This window comes from Eriocheir sinensis, chromosome 16 (genome assembly GCF_024679095.1).
Source record: "Eriocheir sinensis breed Jianghai 21 chromosome 16, ASM2467909v1, whole genome shotgun sequence".
Classification (NCBI taxonomy): domain Eukaryota; kingdom Metazoa; phylum Arthropoda; class Malacostraca; order Decapoda; family Varunidae; genus Eriocheir; species Eriocheir sinensis.
In genome coordinates, this window is record NC_066524.1 from 17,604,084 (window position 1) to 17,616,660 (window position 12,577).

At 39.8% G+C, this 12,577-nt stretch overlaps 1 long non-coding RNA gene across 1 annotated transcript; it reads left to right on the forward strand.

Moving 5' to 3' along the window:
- The first annotated feature begins 4,075 nt into the window (after positions 1 to 4,075).
- Positions 4,076 to 5,480, forward strand: LOC126999474 (uncharacterized). The gene is made up of 2 exons (XR_007753381.1): positions 4,076 to 4,219; positions 5,094 to 5,480. It is a non-coding gene; the product is annotated as an uncharacterized LOC126999474 (long non-coding RNA).
- The last annotated feature ends 7,097 nt before the right edge of the window (positions 5,481 to 12,577 follow it).

The following is a 12,577-nucleotide window of genomic DNA, read 5'->3' on the forward strand; positions in this document are numbered from 1 at the left end:
GGTGGAAGAGAAAGAGGAGGAAGAAGCATGTAGCCGGAAGGGAAAATGGAGATCAAGAAAGGAAAAGGGAAAATGGGATGGAGATAGAGGCGGAAATAAAAAGGGAAAGGAATGGAAGGAAGGAAATAAATAAATGAGGGAGATAGGGACAAAATTCCTCATAATTATTAACTGCACCTCATTTTGGATTTATGATGCTAATGATGCTGGTTACGAGAGAGAGAGAGAGAGAGAGAGAGAGAGAGAGAGAGAGAGAGAGAGAGAGAGAGAGAGAGAGAGAGAGAGAGAGAGAGAGAGAGAGAGAGGAGGATGAATGGAGAAGGAAAATGGAAAACAAACATCATAAAAGAACATCTAGATAAAAAAAATATGATGCTATTTACTAAGAGAAAGAGAAGGAGAGAGAGATATAAAGAGAGGATGCTGGGGAGAGGGATGGGTGGGAGAACGAGACTTTGAAACGAGCACTTAGATAATTAGTCAACATGAAAAAAAAAAAAAAAAAAAAAGACGTGAGAATTAAAAACATCAGAAAAAAAAACTCGGCATAAAAAAACATCATAAAATCTCTACCTGGCTTCATTAATTTGACCTCTGATCCTACAGGTAATTAGACAGACAGGTAGGTAGGTAGGAAGGGTAGGTAAGGGGAGGAGGGAGAAGGAGTCGGCTGCCCTTTCCATGTTTACCCAAGTCCCTCCTACACTCAACAACTCTTAGGCAGGTAAACTTGGGGTAAGGTATGTCAGAGGGAAAGGTGAGGTTGCGTGATATAGTAGCAAGGACAGGTGAGTTTGTAGAGGTATGTACTTTAAATCTTTCTATCTATCTATCTATCTATCATTTCGCCTTTGCTATTGAAATTCTCTCTCTCTCTCTCTCTCTCTCTCTCTCTCTCTCTCTCACACACACACACACACACACACACATCTCCAGGTTAATTGACAGGTAAGGAACGAATGAGGACCTTCTTTACGCTATTATCGACGACTCTGTTTACATTCCGCTCCTCAAACGATCCCAATTGGCGTGATGTGTGTGTGTGTGCGTGTGTGTGTGTGTGTGTGTGTGCTATCTATTCCACTCACTCTTTATGTACCTCTTTTATCCTCTCTTTTGCTTCCTCTTCTCTTTCTTTATCTTACTCTGTTTACTTGTCTGTCTGTCTGTATGCATGTATGTATGTATGTATGTATCTCTGTTCACATTATATCTATTTAATGTAGTGTAGTTTTTTTTTCCAACCAAATACAAGATACTCTGATTATAACTTTATTTTCCATGTGATAATTTAAGATCCTTTGTATAAATATGTAAGAGGAAAGTGTGGTCAACATAGACTCTCTCTCTCTCTCTCTCTCTCTCTCTCTCTCTATCTCTCTCTCTCTCTCTCCGTACCCTAAACACAGTCCACACTCGTCTGGCTTTCCCTCCCGCTGCCTTGTTGATGTTTTCCGTCCTATCGCTCCCGTGCGGCCTCTCCATCCTTTAATCACAGGTGTTACAGGTATTACTGAGAGAGAGAGAGAGAGAGAGAGAGAGAGAGAGAGAGAGAGAGAGAGAGAGAGAGAGAGAGAGAGGAAAATGCGGTCGAAAGCTAATTGGTGGTGGTTGAGAATGAGATAAAAATGAATGAGTGAGTAAAGATTAATAAAAGGGAAGAGACAGGGGGAAGAGGGAGAGAGAGAGAGAGGAAGAGAGCAAAGATTCGAAGCGCTTCCCAAACCAGAAAATCATAACTGAACTTGGTATATAGGAGAGAGAAAACAACACGCAGATCTAGTGAATAAAGTGACTATTAAAATCAGTTACTTACCTTGAAACACGAGTGGTGGTGGTGGCGGCGAGAGAGATCACCCCATGCAGACCAGCCCTGTTTGTGTCTGAAGGGCTTGAGGGCTTAAAACATTTTCCATAACACCAATACTGTAACACTGACACACTGAACACTTGATGCTTGTCTCTGCGTCTGTGTGAGATAAGGAGAAAACATGAACGTTAATCATCTAACAAACAATACTCTTCAGAAAACTATGAGTAAGTAATAATAAGTAATTGGTAAAAAAGTTAGAAGCGGGAAACGAAAACATCTGAAATTACGAACCTTAAACTTATACTATATCACAACACATGGACAAGACAGTATAATCTCCGTTGTGGCCTATGGAAGTATTTGTTGTGGGAATCTAATGTGTCTGAAAAAACATACCTGAGAATAACAATATATCACAACAAATGGACAAGACAGTATAATCTCCGTTTTGACCTATGGAGTTATTTGTTTTGGGAATCTATTGCGTCTAAAAAAACATACCTAAAAGTTACAATATATCACAACACATGGACAAGACAGTATAATCCCAGTTGTGACCTATGGAGTTATTTGTTGTGGGAATCTATTGCGTCTGAAAAAAACATCCCTGAAAGTTACAATATATCACAACACATGGACAAGACAGTATAACCTCCGTTGTGGCCTATGGAAGTATTTGTTGTGGAAATCTAAACCGTCTGAAAAAAACATACCTAAAAGTTACAATATATCACAACACATGGACAAGACAGTATAATCCCCGTTGTGACCTATGGAGTTATTTGTTGTGGGAATCTAAACCGTCTGAAAAAATTGCCCTGAAAGTTACAATATATGACAACACACGGACAAGACGAACATCGGTCCAAAGACTCCTCATGTTCTCTCGTGTCTTTGGCAAATGATATCAAAGCGCGTCTGCCTTCCCGTCCCACTGTAAGGGATTCATTATATTAACCACGGCTGACTAACAGGGCAAGAAATTCAATATATCAACCACGACTGACTGAGTAACTCCATTGTTGGGGCACGACAATGGCGGGACTCTCCCTTCATTAATAATACGAGAAGAAGAAAGTTGGCAGTGAGTTCGATCCATTAATTAATTAGAGACTATTTTATATGACGACATTAGCGAGGAAAATAACGTAGAAAAGGCTGAGGATTCTTACGGGTCTGTTCCTCTCCTTCCCTTCCCTTCTCGCACTCCCACGAAAACTCTTCACAAAAACCGAAGGAACTTTTCACCTCCTTCACTCTAACTCACATTCTTAAAGCGGAAAAAACTGGTGCCATTACGCCTAGATTGAGAGAGAGAGAGAGAGAGAGAGAGAGAGAGAGAGAGAGAGAGAGAGAGAGAATCATTACATCATCAAAATCCTAGGGTGAGGTATGTGGGTGGTAGGTACAGGTGAGGGAGAACGGAGGTGTGTGTGGAGGTGGAGGGGTAAACTATAATGATCCGACCTCGAATAGTACCTACTGCCCTACATATCACACCACCACCACCAGCAACTCCCCGTAAACCAAATGGACGGGAAAGATGTTCTATGACAGCAAAGACACATGCAGAAGTAGTAGAAGGGGTTGTATAAGAGAGACAGCCATTGTGTACATATTCCTAAACATTTTCACTTATCACAACACATGGACAAGACAGTATAATCTCCGTTGCAGCCATTGGAAGTACTTACCACACACATTTGACAAGGCTTTCGGAGTTGTGGTCTGGTTGCTGTGAGACTGGGTGAGTTTTGACGATAATAAAGGAGGGTAAACATGGAAAATCACTACGCGCCTCGAATATAGCTCCCACGAGAATAACATTTCCAACGGCGCATCAAACCTGTACTGCATCTACAAGTGATGATAAGAAATAACAGATAATATTCCTCTACCCGTCAACAAAATTAGCGACACTCAGTCTAACTTATTGTTAAAATCGTTAATTACTGATGAAAGAGTATGATGCTAGAATAAATTGACGCTCTACAGCAGATTTGTGTATCGTTTTTTTTAATAGCTATCGTACACCCATGAGCTGCAATCTGGGGGCGTTCTCCCCAGCCCCATGATATGGCGTTCCCACTCTTTTAAGTTTGTAATATATTCCCATCTCATATATATACATCATTTTCTTTGTCGCCACTAAGAAATATATTGGCAAGAAGGTGATAATTCTGGATCCTGAGAGATTCTATTTAAAAGACAAAGTGGTATCTGGCATCTCTATAGTTGTGTGCAGGGGGCCGGGGCTGGTGGTGGCGCCACAGTCAGTAACTGACGTCTGTCTTTTGAAGTTGATATGGCGTCGGCGGAATTCTGTTTGTGCGGTTCTCTTTGGAAAATCGGGTGCCTGGCGTGTGCTTCGACTGCGCTATGTACTCCTGGAACGTTCCTTCTATGGTGAGTACTGAGTGCGTATATGTTTACTAACCATTTTAGTAAAGACTGACTTCATTAAGGCCCCGATATCATTTTTCCTACCTAACTAACTGCTTTTCTGCTGTCATGTATATATTCCATTAACCTTCAAATCTCCAGGAAAACCACAGGAAAGAGTGTAGAGATCAAAACAAGTGTTAGAATAGCCATATTCTCTGTAAGAAATCCCGCACAGCCTCTGGGGCCGGAGTACCCCATGGCTCCGCCACCCCTTAGGGTCACTGAAAGACTGAGACACCACTAAAAGATATATCTAACCTCTTACAGGGAGCTGCATCCCCCTCGTACCCCCTGTTTTCACATTTCGTCGCATTGGGCTGTTCAGCCTGCCGCGGCTGCAAGGGTTAGCACACACTTTTCATAGGTATTTTCAAAATTTTGATATTTATACTTTTATCTACTGCTTTATGGGAGGTTCGAAAGTTGAGACGACATATATGACAAAACAAGAGTACTTCGTGGGGTAGGGAGTGAGATACGAGCGTCTTTATACGATAGATTGTCCATCTTATTGTTCTCTTCGTTTTTGTCCTGGCTTACCCATGCATTGTAGACATGGCATTGTATAATAACATTTGTTATCCCTGATGAACCCTACAACATGGCATATTTTTTTTTTTTTTTTGTCGGCCTGTGGTGCCGGTAGGCCTTCATAGAAAGGCCTGATGGTCGGCCCCAGCCCATTGTGGCGCAGGCAAGTGTTTACTTTTCAGCATTTTCCATTTTAGACCCCTAGTTGCATAATATAAATTGTGTGTGTGTGTTGGAGGGTCATGCGACGCCGATCAAGCAAAGTTTTTGTGCTATTAACACTTGTTGTATTCTAATTTTTCAGTCACCGCCGAGTGGCCTAAGACCATCCACATGCTGCCCTGAAGACCACCCACATGCTGCCCTGAAGACCACCTGTCAACCCGGACTCCAAAGAGAGGCTCAAAGATGAACTCCGGGGGGCAGTATGAGCCAAAACAAGATGGCGCCACTATGACAACTCGCCTGCGCCACAACGGGCTGGGCCGACCAATAGGCCCCCACCAGTGAAAAAAGCCTAACGGCGCAATAGGCCGCGACTTAAAAAAAAAAATGCGTCACTTGGCTTGCATAAGACTTCATTAATACATTTCAGCCATATGGATACATTTTGCAATATACCAATGCTGTATTTTGTAAGTTATGTTATTTGTATATTGCTTATGACATATAGTACAGTTACTCATTTAAATTGCTTTTCCATGGTCCGTTCTCTTTGATACCGCAATTTAGTGAAATACTCAGACTATAGATGTGGTCTTGGGCACCACATAGTTACATGGCTTTTCTTTTTTCCTTTTCGTTCACCTTCATCCCGTATATCTCCATGGTTCCCCACCCTCACACGGATTAACTGGGCGATATGTCAGGCAGATCAACAAATGTTTGGGAATTGGAATGTGTGTGTGTGTGTGTGTGTTGGTGACTCACACTGACAGAGTTCATATTTCTTTTTACAGTAAAGGAAATAGCCAACCACTTCTCAAGGTTGGCGACGAGCGAACGAGTACATAACACTCCTATCGTTAAAAGATACAATTGACCTCAGCACCGTCCAGCAATACACTGATCCATTCTTAACTTTTGACTCATGCGGATTCTACTGGTAGGCCTAATGATGAGCAGGCTAGTTGAAACATTGTAAGTGTCAACGAAATTACTTAGTTTGGTATCATTATATAGTTAGACCTAAGAATGTTACTGCGCAATCTCTCTCTCTCTCTCTCTCTCTCTCTCTCTCTCTCGTGACTTACAAAGAGACAGAAAGGAAGAAAGAAAAGTAAAGAAGAAAAGGATGGAGGAAGAAGAAAAGAAGATTGGAAGAAAGAGAAAGAAGAGGAGGAGGAAGAAGAAATAAATAAAAGAAAAGAATATTAGAGGAAAAAAAGGAGAGAGAGAGAGAGAGAGAGAACAAGGTAACGTCGTCAACCCACCCATCCCTTCCTCTCACACATTACCTTCAGAATAATTACGCCATTTCTCCCTCTCTGACGTACCTGTTTACTTCTCTTCATCACCAAGGCGTTCTTTACACTCTTATCTTTTATATATAACGAAATCAATCACTGTATTTGAATAATTATAACGAAAAACAACGAAATCACTCACGAAAAGAAAACCGTAACTCCCGGCGCAGACTGATGCTCAAAATGGCGGTGTGGTGGACTCTCATTTGACTTATTTTTCTCCATACCGTAAGCTTTGAGGTGTTCTAATATTTATGATACACTTTAGTACGATTATTTTTTTTGTTTAAGTTAGTTTTATATCAAATTCACTTGCCAATATATACATTTGCAGGGCCAACTCAATCACGTTAGTAGGCTAGTGTTTTGGTGAGTTATTTTTTAGTTTTCCTGTTTCCCTTCCTTACTTTCTCATTTTATTTTCCCAGGCGAATTTTATACGTTATTCATTGCTTTATAACGCTTTCTTTATGTATCGAATAACGTTATCACAATGTATTAGTCAGGAGTGCCAACATAACGTAGATTTCAACGATAGCCTACTCTGTATTAATTTTCCATCCGTATGCTGTTTATTGTCTTTCTGGGACGTATTTCATTGATTTTCCAGTGTTATACGAAGCTAGTTTATATATGATTGACTGTAAGGAAGTAGAAAATATGGAAGGTAAAGTTCAAAGCTACGAAATCAAGAGTACCAACATTACGCTTCTTTTAAAACATACATGATATGCTAATCAAACAAATTCTTTAGTAAGTCATACGTTAAAAAACAAAACAATAAATAAAAACACTAAATTAATAGGTTATATAGATACAAGTAGTCACACGAGGTCATATTTAACAAAGAACGAGAGAAAAGATGCTTGACTGACTAAATTACGTCATTGCTTGTCGGTGAGGGAGGGGGAGAGAGGGAGGGACGGGGGTGTTGCGTCATTCTTCACCTCCCTCATCGTTTTAAACTCCTCCCCCTCTCTCCCCCACCTCATCCTCCTCCCCCTTCTTCACCCCCCTCTCTCCCCCTCCCTCCTCCTCCCCCACCTCCTCTCTCTCTCTCTCTCTCTCTCTCTCTCTGGTTGTCACGTGTTTCTTGTCAGTGAAGCTTCTCTTTCTTCGTTCTTTTGCTATATATGACCTCGTGTTGGTATTTGCGTCTCTATAGCTTATGATTTTGGTGTTTCTAAATGAAGATGTGTTTTTTATGAGTCAATGGATATTATATAGGTTGGGTGAGATTATAATGTTTAAGGAAGGAGGGGAAGTATTAGGTATTGAAGATTCGTACCATAAGTTCTTAATATTTCCTTTTCTTTCCAGCATGTCTATTCTTTCCTTTCCTATCCTTTCCTTTCCTTTCCTATCCTTTCTTTTCCTTTCCTTTCCTATACTATCCTTTCCTTTCCCTTCTATCCATTGAGTTGCCAATACGTTCAATAAAACGATCTTCAGAACAATCATTTATCGGTTTCTGCCTCAAATCTGTCACCCCCCCACAAATAACGCAACCCAGACAAACTCATCACATAACATCAATACATTCTAGACAAGTGGGAAGAGTAAAGAATGTTAGTTAAGCTCTTTTGACTCGTATTAATAAGGAATCATCATCATACATCTGAGGCCGCCTGACTAGGTATCTCTGAGGAGCCTCGTGGACTCGACGTTACCAAATTCACGTACTCAGCTTATATTTGCTGATTTCAACCCAAAACTATCATCCCCACCCCAATAACTAGGCTCATTTATAGTTATCGTTTAAATGGTTAATTACAGATGCCTTTTTGCGATAGCTAAGTGTAAAAAAACGGTATATACGCAGTGGTGAGTACGATAACATGGCACTGCTGGAGGAGCCTCGTGGTCAGCGATGCCAGATTATCGTATCCACCATTGTATTTACCGTTTTTAGACACTTAACTATAGCAAAAAGACACTAATAATTAAACATTTCAACGGTAACTATAAATAAATGTCGTTATTGGAGTGGAGGAGACAGTTTTTGGGTTGGAAATCGGAAAACATTAGAGGCTGAGTACGAGAATCTGGCAACGTTGCTCGAGGGTCGTCACTTGGAGCAGGTCATCAGTGGCGTATGGGTGTTGCATTTCGTTGTAGTGACTTTCATTAGTGTTTCTTTGCGTGTGTTGCGTGTGTCGCCGAGGAATCGAACTTGGGACGCGAAGATGGACAGGTTGACGAAAGTGGAGGGTTCTGATGAAACAGGTGAGGGAGAAATTAGTGAAATGTGAAGGTGAAGCCGATAGTAAGCTTGTTTGTACCCGTGTTCTCTCTCTCTCTCTCTCTCTCTCTCTCTCTCTCTCTCTCTACTACTACTACTACAACAACTACTACTACCACCACTACTACTACTACTACTACTACTACTACTACTACTACTACTACCACATGGTTGATATACTATTTGCAGTTTATGGGTAGAAATTAGCAGACGACCGTTACCAATTCGCTCATTAGTTTTAATCTTCATTACTTAAGACACACGACCCTGGCCAGCTGACCCCCTCTCTCCCCCCTCCCTCCCCCTTCATTCCCCCTTCCCTCCTTCCCTCCCCTGCAGCTCCCTCCCCCTCTTCCCCCTCCAACCTCCCTCCCCCCTCCCCCCAGCCTATCGCATCAGCCCCAACCCTTGTATTACAGGATTAACATTGACCAAACCTAATTACCGATATTGTTACCCTGCATTGCGCGACGTCTGACCCCGCATGATCTCTCGTACCCTTGACCTCGTAAATTTTGGTCTGTTGATTGTCCTGCATCGTGTCTTTGTTAGCGTCGAAATTAAACTGTATTGCCCATAATGTTTTTTTTTACTTGTTACGATATATTATAGTGATTTCCTTTTTTTTTTTTTTTTTTTTTGCTGGTTTAGCGTCATTATCAACCATTGTGTGTCGGAGATGAGCGCCGAGGCAACGCGTAGATTAGCGTATTGCCCCCCCCAACTTTATATATATTAACATTAAACGTACTATACAAGGAATGTTAATAGTTGCTCGTGTTTTCTGCGGAGTTTTATTTTATAACGACAATAGAAATAACTCGAGGGGAAAAAATACAATAAAGATAAAGAAAATAGAAAATAAAGTAAGGAATATAAATAAAGTTCAATGAGGAAAAAATGGTTCAGTTGAAAAAAAAATATAGTGGAAAATAAAGTAAAGTAAGAAGAATGAAAAAAACCCTCAATTAAACAAAAAAAGGCAGTAAAAAATAAAGAAAAAAAAAGTAGAGTGAAAAATAAAATAAAGTAAAATGATGCAAAAAATAAATCACGCCATTTTAATTTCTTCCTAAAAAAAATGAACCATACAAATCAGCTTTATTATCCTTCTGACCTGACCCTTTGTGATGACCTCCTATGACCCCGACTTTTTATTCATGACCTCGTAACCTTTGACCTCACCGACGGCTCCATGACATGACCCTCCCGTGTACTACAACTCCAACAACCTCTGCTAATGACCTTTTGCATGTTAGTTAGCCTCCCCCTCCTATGACCTTTCGTTTGATGACTTTGACCTTTTCGGATGACCTTGTTTACGTTAGGTGACTTATTTTCTGCTCTTTTATCCGTTTTCTTTTCTTTTTTTTCTTTTTTCCTTTTCTCTTTTCTTATTTCTTTTCCTTTCTTTTTTTTTTTCGTTTTTCTTTTTTTTTCTTTCCTCTTCTTCTATTCCCTTTCTCCCTTCCCTCCGCCTATCCATCCGTTTCGTCTCCTCCTCCTCCTCCTCCTCTTCCCTTCCCTTCCCTTCCTCTCCCTTCCCTTCCCTTCCTCTCCCTTCCCTTCCCTTTTATTTTCTGTTCTTTTTTCTATATTTATTTTCTCCTGTTTCTTTTTTTCTCCTTTTTTTCTCTCCTTTTCTTATTTCTTTTCCTTTTTTTTTTCATGTCATATCTTTTTTTTCTTTCCTCTTCTTGTCTTCTCTTTTCTTCTCTTTACATTCTCCCATCCCTTTCTCTTCCATTTTCTCCCTTCCCTCCGCCTATCCATCCCTTTCCTCACCTCCTCCTCCTCCTCCCTTCCCTTCCCTTCCTTCCCTCCCTCTCCTCTTCCTTCTTTCGAAATAATGCAAAAAAAAAAAAAGGTTTGTATGCGTAAATTAAGCCTTTTTTTTTCACTAACATTTTTCAAATATTTGGTTCAGAATCTTTCGCATGCATTTATTATTTTTATGGCTCTGTTTGGCACGTTTTTTTATGGCTCTGTTTGGCACGGTAATTGTGCTCGTTGGTGTGGGCGTTTGCTTTGTTTGTTTGTTTGTATTTTTTTATTTTCACGCGAACCGGACAATTTCTATTCGTTCTGGTTATATTCCTGCACCTGTTCATTTGTGTCCCTTGATGTTCTTTTGTTTTTATTAATGCCTTTGTGTTGCGTTCGTGTGTTATCCATTTGGGTGTTTGAATTCTCTCTCTATCGTTTTTGGTCTTTCATTTTCGTTGATGTTTTTCTTCTTGTCCTTATTGGTTTTCTTATTTCTCTTCTTTTTTGTCTATTTTTTTTGCCTCCTCTCTTTTTTTTTCCTTTTCTTTTTCATCGTCTATTTTTATCTTCCTTTTCTTCGTCGTCTTTTTTGTTTTCTTCTTTTCTTTGTCTTTTTTCTTCTTTATTCTTTATACTTTTTATCCTTCGTCTTTTCTTCTTCTTCTTCTACCTCTTCTACTTCTTGTTCTTCTTTTTGTTCTTGCTCTTGTTCTTCTTGTTTTCTTCTTCTTCATCTTGTTGTTGTTGTTGTTGTTGTTGTTGTTGTTGTTCTTCGCAGTAGTAGAAGTAGTAGTAGTAGTAGTAGTAGTAGTAGTATTGATACCTTTGCTTTTGTTTATAATATTGACGTACTTTCGAATTCATGGCTTCATTAGAGTAATTATCGCTCCCAGTAGCACATTATTATTTTATTATATTACGCCTACTGAATTATTCTATTTAGTAATGCCTTTGATGTGTGTCCGGTCATTAATCTCCCCTTAATGATGATAAAAATATAAATGAAAATACTACTACTACTACTACTACTACTACTACTACTACTACTACTACTAAAAACGCCTGTAATATTTGTTAGATTAAATGTATTTGAAGGCCGTTTACATTTTATCCTATTCTATACAGTTAATTTGTGGTAAAGATGAAAGAAAAACTATCTCTCCTTGTTCTCATATCTGCCATTCATGAATCATTACTTGTATATTTCCTGTTTTGTATAATGGTGTGGCTTGTAGAAGGAATTAGTCTCAAGTCTGGTAAATAAATAGTTGTTGGGTGAAAGTAAATATGAGAAAAAGGAAAACAAGGAAAAAAATACCACACATACCATCCTGCTGTACTAAGATGAAAAGTAAGAATGAAAAATAGAAATAGATAGAAGATAAAATAGATAGAATAGTTGATAGATGAGAGTAATACTGAAAAATAAAACTAGAAAGAAGAGAAATTACGTAGAAGAATGGAGAGAAAAGAGAAAATAAAAACAAAAACCGAAATAGAAAATAGAATAATGAAAAATAAAACTAGAAAAAAGAGAAATTGGATAGAACAGTGGAGAGAAAAGAGAAAGTAAAAACGGAAAAACGAAAAAAAAAAGAAAATTGAAGGTAGAGAGAAAAGTAAACAAAATAAATAAAAAAATGAATGAAAAGTAAAACATCAGGCCTAGTTCACAGCTATAGATAGGGCAGTGTAAGGGGAGAGAGATAGTGGTGAGGGGGGGAACGAAGGGGGAAAGGGGGGGAAAGGGGAAAGGGATCCTGGCACTTCGCATTCCCAGGGTGAGGGTTGCTAAACGATTCCCATTCCCTCTTATCTCCAGCTGGGTGATGGTGGTGGTGGTGGTGGTGGTGGTGGTGATGATGGTGGTGGTGGTGATGATGGTGGTAGTGGTGGTGGTGGTGGTGGTGGTGATGATGGTGGTGGTGGTCAGGGCAGGGGGAGCGTGGTGGTCATAGTGGCGATGGTGGTGATGGTGATGGTGGTGAGGTATATGTGGAGGAGGAATTGGGAAGAGTAGATTAATAATAGAAAAAAAAAGGAACCAGTAGTGAAGAGGGAGAGAAAAAGGAATTAGTAGGTAAAAGGTGATAGATGAGAGGAAGAAGAAAGGAAAGAAGTAGAAAAATTAAAGAAAAATTGATAGGAAGTAGGAAATAGGAGGTTTAGCATAAGGGAATTGATAGTCGGGAAGAGAGGAAGAGAGAGAGGAGGAAGAGGAGAAGGGGGAGAGGAATGAGAAGAAGAGGAAAGGGAGGGGGAATGGGAGAAGGGAAGGGATGTCTGTTACTTACTCTACTACTACTACTACTA